Source organism: Canis lupus, chromosome 17 (genome assembly GCF_011100685.1).
Source record: "Canis lupus familiaris isolate Mischka breed German Shepherd chromosome 17, alternate assembly UU_Cfam_GSD_1.0, whole genome shotgun sequence".
In the NCBI taxonomy this organism is placed as follows: domain Eukaryota; kingdom Metazoa; phylum Chordata; class Mammalia; order Carnivora; family Canidae; genus Canis; species Canis lupus.
In genome coordinates, this window is record NC_049238.1 from 16,920,494 (window position 1) to 16,935,050 (window position 14,557).

At 35.0% G+C, this 14,557-nt stretch overlaps 1 long non-coding RNA gene across 4 annotated transcripts in view; it reads left to right on the forward strand.

Moving 5' to 3' along the window:
• LOC102155097 overlaps positions 1-11,989 on the forward strand; it is a 41,898-nt gene extending 29,909 nt beyond the window's left edge. For 2 of the 4 annotated variants that reach the window (XR_005372183.1, XR_005372187.1), the window contains 2 exons: positions 3,821-3,891; positions 11,562-11,989. This is a non-coding gene — a long non-coding RNA (uncharacterized LOC102155097). The remainder of the gene's footprint in view (positions 1-3,820; positions 3,892-11,561) is intronic. The other 2 variants (XR_005372188.1, XR_005372184.1) reach the window with 2 other exon arrangements.
• The last annotated feature ends 2,568 nt before the right edge of the window (positions 11,990-14,557 follow it).

The window sequence follows — 14,557 nt, forward strand, 5'->3', positions numbered from 1 at the left end:
ACCAGACAAGAGTATAATGAAAAATAAATCTGCCTCTAACTCCAGATTTCCAAGACATACCAAAAAGCTAACAAGTGATATGGGAGTTCTTATATACCTTTTACTTAAGCACTTAGTACTTAAAGGTTTACAGCATTTTTTTTTTTAAATTACTGCTTTGTATTACACTGCATCAAGATACTTTTAAATAAATTTTAACTAAATCTCTATATTATGCTATTTATGCTATGTCTAACATAATGCTATAATGTTGATAATGCTGCTATAAGGAAAATTTTCACACATCCATGTAAGGTAATAAAATTTGGTTAAGAGCCTGGAGTCCAGAGTTAGACTACGTAGAATAAAACTGGACCTATTTTTTTTTTTTTAATTTAGTTGACAGAGAGAACCAAGCATGGGGAGCAATGGCAGAGGGAAAAGGAGAAGCAGACTCCCCACTGGGCAAGGAGCCCTGCTCAGTGCTTAATCCCAGGACCAAAGGCAGACATTTAATGCTTAATGACTGAACCACCCAGACACCCTCCCCCTTTTCTTTTCTTCTTCTTCTTTTTAAACTAGCTTTGATGTTGGGAAAGTTACTATACTTTTGTTTTAGTTTCTTCATGAGTAAAATGTGATTATAATTGTACTAGCTTCATAGGGCTTTGTGAGGATAAAATGAGTTGATGAGTACATGTACAAGTGGAATATATAAGTCAGTATAGATGTACATCTTAAAAATTATCATACATTTCCACTCCCACCAATAGAATGTGAAAGTACCAGTTTTCATTCATCCTCAGTAACAGAATACTTTAATATATAAATTACCTTTGCCATTCTGATAGCAATAAAATTGCATTTCATTGTTGTTCTAAATTTTATTTTTTAATAATGGATAAAATAAAAGTTTTTATATGTCATGTACTGTTTTTCATTGATTTCCTGGTAAACTTTCTATTCCTCTTTTCCTCTTTCTTTCTTTTTTCTTTCTTTCTTTCTTTCTTTCTTTCTTTCTTTCTTTCTTTCTTTCTTTTTTTGTTGTGTTGCTCATCATTTTCATACAGATTCAAAGAAATGTTATTTATCTTAATAAACTTAACCTGTGGTCAAGAAAATATACAGCAAGCATATTTTCCTCAGTTTGTTGCTTATCTTTTGACCTTGGTTTTGAGATATATATATATATCAGGATGAAACCTGTAATGCTGTATCTATTTTAATAATACCAAGTCAAATTTATCATATTTTCATTTATGACTTACAGGTATTTCACCTGTCTATTTTAGTAGATTGAACAGAGAGCCCAAGAGGGAAATTACTCCAAAGGGAGACTGGATATCCATACAACAACAACAACAACAACTATTGTTTGGTCTCTTTGTCACAGTCCACACAAAATCAAACTCTGGTAGATTATATATCTATATGTGAAAATCACAAGTTTCAGAAGATCATATAGGAGAATACCATCATACTCTTGGGGTAGGAAAATAAAATGAATGAAATTGAAAAACACTAACTATAAAAGAATGATTAATTTGACTACCCAAAGCAAAAACTTATCTTCACCAAAAGCTACAATAAAGAGAACAAAAAAATCAAGCCACTGAGTAGGAGATATTTATAACTCACATAATCAACAAAGTTTTATGTCCAGAAAATATTAAAAGAAGTCTTCAAATAAGTATTAGCAAAAAGTTGAAAATAAAACTCCACAGAAGAAGATAACCAAATGGCTAATAAGAAAATGTGTGAAGACTCATTAGTAATCAGGGAAATGCAAATTAATTCAAAATAAAATGTCACTGCATATCTACTACAAAAGACTGACACTACCAAATGTGGTGGGAATGTGGAACACATTGCTTGTGGAATTGTACTACACTGGCAGTTTGACATTATCAAGGGAAAGATGATAGATAGTAGCTCGTTAAGGTGGGTAGTTAGGATGTCAGGAAAGAGTCAAATTTTGGATATATTTTGAAAGGAGAAATAACAGATTTGCTGTTGGAACATATGCAGTGAGGAAGAAGAGGGTAGAATAAAGGTATGGAAGGGAGAAGGGTGGAGTGAAGAATTATTCCAAGGTTTGGTCTGAACAAATGAATAGATAAGTTTGTCACCAAATAAGCAGAAGAAAGGCTGCATAAAAGCTTTAAATTTCACAGCAGAGAGGATGGATAGCTTCATAATTCAATTTCTTGCCATGTTAATTTGAAATGCCAATTATAAATCCAAGTGGTAACATCAAGTAGGCAGTTGTGTAGAAAAGTCTGGAGTTCAGTGATAAGGTTCAGACTAGTGAAATATACTTAGGGATTATCAGTGAAGAAAAGGTATTCAAAATCATGTAACTGGAAATGATTACCAAGGAAGTAAATGAAGAATAAAGAAAGATGATGAGACAACTGACCATTGAAGTTTAAATGTTTGTGGATGTGGGAAGAACCAGGCAAGGAAACCAAGGAGTGGTAGTGAGGTGGGAAGGAAAGCAAATGATGTAGTTACTAAGAAATTAATCAGAGAAAAGCATGTTTATAGGAGGAAATAGTAATCAATTGTTAGATGTTTTTGATAGGCCAGGTAAGACAAGACGCAAGAACTAATTATTGATTTAGAAATGCAGAGGCCATTGGTGACCTTGAAAAGAATATTTTTGGAAGACTCATATGGAGGTGAAATCCTGAATGCAGGGAGGGGAGAAATAAGTAGTAGTGATGACAACACTTGTGAAGAGTTTTGCTCAAAAGGAAAGAAAAAGGCAAAGCAAGAGAGAAGTAGGATAAAGAGAATAGGATGTGTGTGTGCTGATGGGAGATGCACAGTAATAAGAGAAAGTTTAATGGTACAAGAGAGAGCAGACCCTGAATCAGTATCCTAGAATGGGGAAAAGTCATGAAATCTCACGTGGAAGTTGATGAACTTCTGTTAGGAGCAGAAGGAATTCATTTGTAATACCAGAGAAGAAAGATCATTAAAACATAGCTGTAGATAGGTGGCCAGATGTAAAAACAGAGACTTACAAAATGCCTTTTTGAAGGCATTTTGTTTTCTCTGTGAACTAGGAAAGAAAGATACCAGCTATAAATAGAGAAAGGGAAGAAATTTTGAGGGTTTTAGGAAACAAATAATGATATGATACGATTATTATCTTCCAGAAGATCTGGGAAAAGAATGAGTAAGGAGATGGCAATAAGAATGTCAGCAAGAATTAAAATACTAATTTGCACAGATTTTATGTAACAATGGGACTTTTTAAATCACAAAAGAATATTTAATTTTTACTTTATGTACTAAAATCTTTTATTGTGTTCTCAGAATACCTGATGAACCACACAAATGTCATCACTGTCTTTAAGAAGCTTATAAAGTCTTCCTCCTTTGGGGTAGTCCTCTTGGAAAGCTAAATAATTATTTCCATTGCTTTACTACTGAGAAAAACAGGTTTTGGGACAACTGGGTGGCTCAGCTTTTGAGCACCTGCTTTTGGCCCGGGGTGTGGCCCTGGAGTCCGGGGATGGAGTCCCACATTGGGCTCCCTCCATGGGGCCTGCTTCTCCCTCTGCCTGTATCTTGCATCTCTCTCTGTGTCTCTCATGGATGAATAAAGTCTTGGGAAAAAAAAAGAAAGAAAGAAAAAAAAAAGAAAGAAAAAAAAAGAAAGAAAAACAGGTTTTGATCCATCCATTACATACATATTCAGAACTTACAAACACAAAAACCATACAAATAAATGTAACTTCAGATATATTTCATTTTAAAGAACATTATTCGTTTAAGTTATTTCAAACTAAATGATCTATTGCTTATTTCCTGTCTGTCTTCTGGATTTGAGGAGCACAAGGGACAAAAACAGAATTTTCAATACTGCTCAATCTTCAGATCCTGGAGTGATGCTGACACATGGTAAGAGCTCAGTAACTGTTTCTTGAACATATAAATTAATGGAAGGAATATAGTAAATCAGGATATATTACTTGAAGAAATACCTGAGGGGAAAAAAAGAATCCCACATAGTTACCATTTCTATATCCTACAGTGTTTTGTGAAGTGGTGGCTTAATAAAAATTGGATAAGTTTGATTAACTTATTCAAAATTTTGACTATAAGACATATGTAGCCCTAGAATATCATAGGAGTACAATATAATGGAACTCAGAGAATTTTGCTATATATTGTTAAAAAGATTAAGAAAAAAATCCCATCTCACTGAATTTTAGTCTTCAGCAAATAAAGAAAATGTCATTAATTATTAATCAAAGCCTTTTCATTTATTAATCTGTAAAGTATAGGTGTTGAAATGAATTGGTTGTTAATAACAAAATGCAAATGTGAAAGATATCAGACTCCACTATCAAGTTTGTCATAGAGGTCAAGTTCTGACCTCTCCTGGGAATGGATTTCCTTAGGAAAAATGAATTGGATATTGTTAAGGATGGAGAACAATCAGATATGGATGAGGAAGCTATGACATTGACACATATTCTTCTATAAATTCTGGAATTTATTCTGGGTATCATTTGATACGTATTTGCTAAAAATTAAGTTAGAGAATTTCATCAGTGATCTATGAAACATAAAGTGAAAAACATGATAAATTAAATGATTGATGTTTTAATGTTTTACACATCTACTGATACTGAAAAAAAAAGGTTATTTCTTTAGGCTCATTAATTATAAACTTAGGAATCATTTAGAGATTGAAAAAAACAGCTTGCAAATTAATCTTTTAGTTGTCACTTTTTGAATAAGTTACTAAAGAAAGCTGCTAAACTGGCTAGCTATAGAATCAAATATTTTCAGTTTCTCATGTTGTCTTCAATGTGAATGTATTATTGATTTATTATAAAAATACAATCTGTTGTGGTAATTTATTAAATATAAGCTAATGCATTTTTAAAATATAAAGACATCTGTAAAATATGTATAGATTTTACTGAATTAAGAAAAGTAGATAATTTTTATACTATCAGAAGTCAAACTTCTATATCACTGCATTGTCTAAAGGCCTTTAAAAATTTGTAATCATAACTAATTCCTTTTTTTAAAAAAGATTTTATTTATTTGACAGAAAGAAAGAGAGAGAAAGGACATATGAGTGGGAGGAGGGACAGAGAGAGAGGGAGAAGAAGACTCCCCACTGAGTAGGGAGCCCCATGCCCAGGCTTACCCCAGGACCCTGAGATCATGACCTGAGCATAATGCAGATGCTTAACCAAATAAGCCACCCAGATGCCGCATGACTAATTCTATCATATTGATTACTTAGTAACATAAAATCACACATATATAATTTGCTTTGTCTTGGCTCTGATCCAAGTACTTTGAATGACTGCTCAGTTCTCTATAGATGGTACCACTTTTTGATATGATGAAAAGACAACTAGTAAGTACATTAAAATCATATTCCTCTGAAAATAGTGGTCATTTCAGTAAGTTATTAATACTCATAGACTCTGACTAGAGACTCATAAGCTTCAAGAATGAGTTCTGATGGCAGCCTCACTTGCCTGACTTTCATAGAACATGCCAGTGAAGGGACCCTGGGCTTTTTGCTTAGTCTATTTTCTTTAAGTGGGATTTCTTAAGGATGGAATATGTTTCTAAGATAGAATGCTTAAAATCACTTGGTCATATATTTAACATACCCACCATTACACTCAGCACTTATAACTATTGCCTCAGTCCTGTTGGATCATTTTAAAGATTTTCGAATGCCTGCCCCAGCACTGAGATGTCATCTGTGTTTCCATTTGAGTTCCTGACTTTAGTATTGCCTTTAAGGCTATGGAGTTAGTAGCAACTATATCAGTCAGTCACCAATGCTTTCCCATTACATCATCATTTTGTTAATTAGGCATAGTTCATCATGAAGTTCCAACACGAGCAGAGATGCTCTTCAAGAAGAACTTGACTTTCTATAACGTCTTGCTATTGACAATTCCCTAAATTGAATTTTTTCCCAAGAACTGCATCCCCACTCCTATCTTCATGAAAGACTCAGCTTTTTCTGTGCTGTATGCACAACCAAAAGCAATGAGATGCAAGTATATTCTCTAGTTAGCATGTCCCTCAGTAAGAGGATAAAGGGGGCTGGCTACCTGAATCTAGTTCCTCTCTCAAACTCACCAATATAATAATTTATTCCATCTGTGTTTGGAGATAGTAAAGCCAAGAATTGCTACAATAACAGGTTTTTAACCCCATGTAAGAAATATCAGCTTGAGAGGAAGTATCCTTCAAATATTCTATGTCTTTCTGTCTCTGGGACTAGCTGCTAAGCTTATGGTCAACCAAAAATATGGTTATTCTTCCACCATGGAGGGGATCAACATTACTGCTCTACTCATCAAGGCCACTTTTCCAATAGAACCAACTATTCTCCTTAATTATCTTCCTGGAAATACTTAGTAGATAACAGAGATTTTGCAACCCAAAAGTCTAAAATAGATAACAAAAGCACATTTACCAAATCTGTTCTAGATCCATACTGCATCTCATGTCAGAATTTTCTAATTTTCCATCCCAAAGTATTTCAAGCTAATTTGTCCAAAGCAGTCTATCATTGATTCCACAATAGGACCAAATGACAACATCATGATTGATGTAAATTCCAATAAAGTTAAGGCTCAATTTGAATACAAATCACTTTCTACTGTTAAATTTTTCAGAATAAAATAATATACAAAGGCCCCAAAATAAATTAAAATATGTGATTTTCTAGTCAATCTAAAAAAGAAAATATTAAAATTAAACGAAATTCCCTGTTCCCATTTCTTACATTATATTTCTTCTTGAAAGCAAGAAATGACACATTTAATGTGTTCCCTTAAAAAGAGAGGATAAAGAAGGGAAGAAGACCAGGGAGATGAGGAGGAAAAAAAGAAAAAGAAGGACATTTTCTCAAGTTCTCCTTCTCCAGGAGGGAAGATGTAATCCTGCTAAATGAATATAAAATATCAAAAGTTGATTTCTGAGGATTCCTTCAGTTGCCCATACTCTGGCCCTAGCCAAGTATCAGAATGGGGAGTAATGAGCCTCCCTATCATTGATACTACTATTATTGGGAGTGACTGTTTTTTTTTTTTTCTAATTTCAAGTTATCTATTGATACTCTGAGTATCAAACATTTGAGTCTAAAACATCTCTACCAATGCTGTTTTCTCCTGACAGTGGGAGTGTTTATACTGATGATAAGCAATCCTACTGGCAAAATACAGTGATTTATAATATGGGCAACTCCAGTTATTTGCTCTCCAAATAGTGCTTGACCTTATTCAGTCATATATGGGTGTCTTCAATTTCTTGATATCCCTAAACATCTAAGTCATATATGGGTGTTTTCGATTTCCTGATATCCCTAAACATCTACTTAAATATCCTAAACATCAACTTAATTCTGTTTTTCCAACTTGGATGTTGCCCTCACAATATGCCTTGGAGTACCTCTTGATGTATAAATGTGTTAATTGTTTAGATTTGGGGGAAGTCAGTTGCACTTAATTTTCTCTGTGGAATGGTCTTTTCCATTTTTTAAAAAAATAATGTATGCCCAGGCCCCACTGGGATCCTCGAAATGTGTATGGGGTACCTGGGTGGCTCATATGGTTAAGCATCTGCCTTCCTTTGGCTCAGGTCATGATCTCCAGGTCCCTTGCTCTCAAATGAATAAATTGTAATATTTTATTTAAAGGTTTTGTTTATTTATTCATGAGAGACACACTGAGAGAGGCATAGACACAGGCAGGGAGAGAACCAGACTCCTTGCAGGGAGCCCAATGCAGGACTCTATTCCCAGACCATGGGAGCATGTCCTGAACGAAAGGCAGATACTCAACCACTGAGCCACCCACACACCCCTAAATTTTTTTAAAGAAAATAAATGTGTTGCTTTTCATTTCCAATTCTTTTAAAACATTTCTGCTTTCATTCTTCTGAGTAGGCTGCTCATATCTAAGTTATTCCTCTTTCAACCACAAATCTAGTCCAGGTCTGGATTCTACCTTTGAGATCTGCCTGTCTTCCCCTCATTTATATTGTTCATTTATCTTGCCTTAGATTTTTTATTTTACATAATTTCCACAACATGTTCCTTGAAGGAATAGTTAATATTTGTGTCTCTACTTATAATAATCAATTTACCTTAAAACTCAATCAACCATAATTTGAGCATTTTATACCAGTACTGATAGTTATACCCTATTACATTTGTGGAAATAGTTTATAAGCTATTGTAATGATCATCACAATCTTCAAATAAGACTGTTTCCCGTTAGCTTTTAGATGGAATTGAAATGGCATTTGTCCATAGTTTTTTGAGTCCTAGCTCCATTCCAGGGGGATTATGGCTGTCTAAGCTCTTATCTTCACTATATTCCATTAGGTTTCCCAATCCATGGTCATGTTTTCTAGCCTGGTTATCAATCAAAGTATTTCCCCTTTGTCTAGCCAAAACCTTAAAAGTAGTTAAATCTTGGTATATCATATCCCAAGTATATTTCTTTCCTTTCATTTGAATCACAGTCTCTGAAACCTTGAATTCTTTGAAGTATATATCTTTTCTCTTTTAGCTTGTTCTCCTAGATTCTACTCAGTCATTTTCAAAGAGATTTTTCTTAAAACACCATTTCTTATTCACATAAAGTGAATTCTTCAGTTTCTCTACCAGTTTCCTACACCCAACACTTTTTCTATAACCTGCTAATTCTCAAGATTAGGTCACCTAAAGTATAAGCTTTCTTGAATAATAATAATTGAAGAGGTAGTTCAAGTATCTCTGATTAGCTCTTTTCTACTTCTATCCAAGGAAGGTTATACATTTGAACCTGGCTGGAGCCTCCATTTCTATTTGTCTGCTCATTAATCAAGTTTATCATATTTTAGTACGTAGGACTACCATTTGAATTTCCACAAGCATAGTTATCAACTAATAAAGAGTTTAATTTTAAGAGTATGTTGATATTTTTAATTGGTCTTGTCTCAGTTCTAGTTAAAGATAGTAGTTACAATCTCAAAGCTTTAAAAAAAATCTCTTAGTAACCTACAGATCTGACTGAGAAACAAAACAGAGGCTACCAAGCATATTTTAAACTGGGTATTAATAAGTCTTAAAGGAAATCCTGGAGATAAGATACCATGTGCCTTGATTTCTTAGGATTTCTCCACACATAACTTTCAAATCTGATGTGGGGATCTGACAATACAATAAACTCATAGAACTTACCCCTGAAGGAAACAGGATCCATGACTGTAAACCTCAAGACAAAGTAGAGCAATTGCCAACTTCCCACAGATAGGATAGAGAAAAGAGGTGGGCCATACACACTGTATTCCTTCTTTTTCATTATTATTATTTTACAGAGAGAGACAGAGCATGCAAGCATGAGTAGAGGGAGAAGCAGAGGGAGAGTGAGGGAGAAAATCCCAAGCAGACTCTCTGCTGAAGGCAGAACCAGATAAGGGCTCAATTCCATGACTCCAAGATCATGACCTGAGCTGAATCCAAGAGTTGGATGCTTCACCTACTGAACCACGTAGGCACCCCATTGTATTCCCTCTTTCAAATTTGATAGCAATATAAATCTGTTTCTCCTCATGAGGGATAATTGATGGAAGGGCCAAAGAATTGGTATTGATGGAAATACCGGGATGGGAGTGGGGTAGAGTAGGGCTGTTCCACTTCTAGAACTTGTAAGCATACTTAGCCGTGTTTTCCACCATGTTTTTCAAAGAAAGGCATTTGACCAATAGAAAACATTTTCACATTAAGCTCCACTGTGTCCTCAAGATTTCTGTATCAAAGAAAATTCACTTGAGTCTTCATTCACCAAAATTTAAGACCAGAAAATCCAAATGTAATAAGATCTATTGTCATCTGATCCTACTGTTCTGTTCATTTGATCCAGAGCATGTCTTCTTGCCTGATTCTCTTCTGAATTTTCTTGATCTGTTAAGAGATAAAGTCATACGTTTTACCTGTAAAAGCTAGTTGCAGATCTCTGCTGCTCCTGAAGTTTCCCAATGGAGTGTCAGTAGGCAAAAAGAACTTTAACCTACATTATCTTGCCCATTATTTGGTAAATCTCCATTTGCAAACAAGTAAGCATCAAGGGAACAACAACACTGAGCATGTAGTTTTTTTTTTTTTTTTGATAAAAGGTGTGGTATAGAATTTATATAAGTTAAACTTAGTAGCAATTTTCTGCATTTTGACCAGCAGATAGTAGTTTCTGAGATCCCAGCAGCATTTATATTGACTTTCCAAAAATAAGAGGAATTGAAAGAAAAATTATTATAGACATATATCTCTAATGGTGAAGAACTAGAATAACATCACACTGTTGAAACAGTAATAATAATTAGTAATTATAATTGGTAATAATAATTTATAATTAGTTTTAATTATTAACATATATGAGAATTGGTTTGGTATTGCTAATTACCCCTTTATGTTATAACAAAGAAAGATGGCATGGTTGTTTTTACCTAAGAAATTATTAAGATATTTGCATGGTGTACATGGTGGTCTTCAATGGATTTATGGCTTAGTTTAGTGCCTTGAGAGTCACTTCCAGTTGGTTTTTGTTTCTGAGTTTTTCTAGAATGTGAGACTTAACTTAAATGCCAGGTATGGGGCTTATCATTTCAGTGGCCACACTCAGAAATTGATTCTATATCTCAAGAAAGGTAATATTTATGCCGAGATAATAGCAATGAGCTATTGAGTTATCACCTTAGGTATGTTGATATATACCCCAGATGTATTTTTGGAGCTGGACTAAACTTGAATGTACAATACTAGGTTCCCTAAATATTTCTGATCTGAGATGATAATAATAGTAGTATCACTTTAGTCTCAGAGACACAAAGTCATCTACTAGTTATCAGTTAAAATTAAACTGGGTGATGCTCTATACCTAAAAGCAGTTCATACACTCTTGCATTTATTCTTCCTAACAGCCTGAGAATTGGCTTACATTATTACATTTGTTCTAAAAGATAAGAAAATGAAGTGCTACGGAGAAATAAGGCAACTAGTACCTGAACACTCAGGAAATAAATGGCTAAATAGGAATTTGAAGCCAGGTTTATATCACTCCTAAATCTGCATCCTTAACAATTTCACTAAATGTTCCCTATGGAGTAGAATACTCTAGCATACAGGCTGATGAGGCGCTTCTTAGCAGAACCCAAGTAGCCTAGTTCATACAGTCCTTCATCAGAAATATGAGCAGTGCTGAGCAAAAATAAGTATAAGTCATGAACTGAGATGCCCACCAGATGTCTGCCTGATGACATAAAGTATGTCCCAACAGGTTTGAAGCCTTAGCAGATAGGGAAGTTGAGACTTGCTTCCCTTCTGTAAAGTACTCATTTCTGGTTTTGGCCCCATAGCTATGTCATGGTATATCCCCTCATTATGATAAATCAATACAGTCCTAGTACTGAGGAGAAAAATACTCTCACAACCTTGTCAAAGAGCTAATGAACATTTACCAAATACCTGCAGCAAAACGTAAAACCTGAATAAAGATTTGTCTGTGTTTTTTTAAAGATTCTATTTGTTTATTTGACAGAGAGACTTGAGTACACAGAAGCAGGGGGAGTGGCAGGCAGAAGGAGAGGGAGAAGCATCCTGGGATCATGACCTGAGCCAAAGGCAGATACTTAATCGACTGAGCCATGCAGATGCCTCCTGAGTAAAGATTTGAAGAAAATTATTAGAAGGATATTACATGAGGGCAAATACCACTACAAACAAAGAACATAACTTTGAGAATTTTTCATTCTTGGGAAATCCCATCACCACCCTAGAAATGGCCTTTGACTATCAGAGTGGCCACTCATCAGCACATTATTTCCTAGTCTAGACTTATAATCTGTGATGTGAAGAGAGAAGGAGTACCACCAAGGGGAGCTTGCTCTCTGGACAGAAGTATAGGATCAGAAGCAATGAAAATACAGAAGGTCCTGTCTGAGCATTAAAGTTCTTTCATGGGGCTGACATCTGATTACCTGGAGAAAAATTCTTTGAACTTTTAATTTTGAAAATAGAACTTATACAAGACAATGATAATAGGATGATAGTGTATTTTTTTCCCCTAGTCCAGTCCAATACTTGGCATCAAACAGTGGGGTGAAAAGTAAGAAAAAAAATCCTGGTCTAAGCTTTTTCTGTAATTATCTAAAATTATCTAGATTAAACTTGAATATATCTACTGTACCTCATTAAGCACACTGTTCCACTGCCTGCCCTTTCTATCTGAAAATGTTCTCTCATTTTCAAATTGAATTTCTCCCCCATTAACTTACTGCTTAGGTATATTTTAATGGCTTTCCTTTCAACGTAAGCCCGCTTGTTTTGGCTGTGAAATTATCTCATTTCATTGTATAAAGCCCAGCTTCATTTCTAATTTTCAGTAATTGTGTCCATTTCTAGGTGAAAAATGTAAGCCCAAACAAAAGGCCTCTTAAAACTGGCCTGTCATTTTCAATTCTTTCTCTTCTAGACGCTGGTTGTTAATTTTCCTTACAATAATGCATGTCTGTTCTCCCTCTCCAACGTACTGTTATAACTAATACAGTGAAGCATCCACACCTTCCTGTGTGAGGTCATCTCCTGATAGAAGCTGACAGCTTTACATAGCAATAGGCAGGGCAGGTGAAGTAGCCTTCAGGTAACCCATCACCCATTTGCCTTCTGAGTAAAAGCCTAAGGAGAACCACAGGCCCATCCTTATTTTTGCATTAACTAGAAATTCACCTGCTGAAAGATTTGACACTAGAAACTCTGGGCAAAGAGCACATTTTATTTTAATCCTAAATATATGTTCTGTCACACAGTTATGAAGCATCCATGCACACACACAGACACTTGCATGCATGCTTACTCACACACATATACTCCGAAAAGTCACATATATGGTACACTCAGTACACACAGTATCTTTATAAACTTGTTTGAAAATGACTTGCCAATCCCTTTCAATCTTTGATTTGTGTCAATCTGCCAGCTGGGGAGAAGGAATAGTAGATGACATTCCAAGTAGAACAAGCTTGTAGAAAGACACCATGTGCTGTAAGGACCTTGAGATTTTATAAAATGTGGGAAGGAAAGTACATCTGGTGCAGAAAAATAAACACGAAAGGAGTTTGTAGTTGTAACTTGGAGTAAAGCTGAGAAGACCCCTATATGCCAAGCCTCAGACCTTGGATGCAATCCAAACACACAGTATATGAATCAAGCATCTGAACTTAACCCAAGTGATACAAAGGGCATGAAAATCATTTAAAATAAAATAAAACTTATCAATAAATTTTATACATGCAATATTATTATTTAAAGTGAATTTACTTGTATTTCTTCCCTTAATGGTCAATAAAACATAGAGGCAAATAATTAAAACATAATAGCTATGCAGGAGTACGATAGACAGTAGGATGATTATCATCGTACAAATGAGGAAACCAAGATTCAAGGTATCTAAGTGAATTTTCAAGTTCACACAATTCCACTTAATTGATGTCTTACTCAATAGCTCGGATGCTACTACCCCACCCTGGGGGACATTGCTGAGACGAATTGGCTAAGGGGAGCATTGGCTTCTGGTCTCAGTGTAGATGCACCAAAAGATTTCTAAGTTCCCATAGAAAGATGAAGCACCAGAGCAAAGAAGCATAAAAGTGTGAAAGATTAATATTAAACCCAGATTCAGGGAAAGATTTTGATGGAAATATTTGCTAGGGGATCATTTATAATGAGAAAAATGAAAATAATGTATGTTACTGAATGTAAAGTCTAAATAAATAACGTGCATCACATATATTTGAATATCATCTGGGCATTAAGAACAATTTTTAATTAAATGGCAAAGGTTCACCGGATGTTAAGAAAAACAAAAAAATACAAAATAAGTTCAAAAAACGACAACAACAACTAAAACTCTACATGCACTCATGCTTTCAAATATAACTATCATTTATCTAGTCAATTAGATCTGTATCATCTACTGATCTCTCCAACTAATTATGCTTTCAATCTATTTACCAGATATGTACAGGGGACTACAAGCAAACAAATTAATTAGATATTAGGGCTCTTTCTTCTTTTTCATTTCTTATTTTTTTAGGATTTTATTCATTTGAGAGGGGGAGAATGCAGGAATGGGGGGAGGGGCAGAGGGATAATCAGACTCCCTGCTGAGCAGGGAGCCAGATGCAGAGCTCCATCCCAGAACCCTGAGATCACTACCAGAGCCAAGTCAGACACTTAACTGACTGAGCCATGCAGGCGCCCCTCTACCCCTTTTTATAATTGTTGTTGTTGTTTTCAATGTGCTTCCCAGTGTAGCACAGAAATTTGGTGAGGGGACACATACTCCACTAGTATCTAAGGTAGATAATTTTGCCTTCTCCATAAAACATACATATTTAGTAACTTACTGGCTTGTTTACAATTGGCAATTGAGGAGTCAGTGCACAAGAATCTAGCAATACGATTTAATTTCAGTAAGCAATTGTCTTAAGTGCCTACTATGTGCTAGGCAATGGAGATGCCCTGTTTTCATGTAGT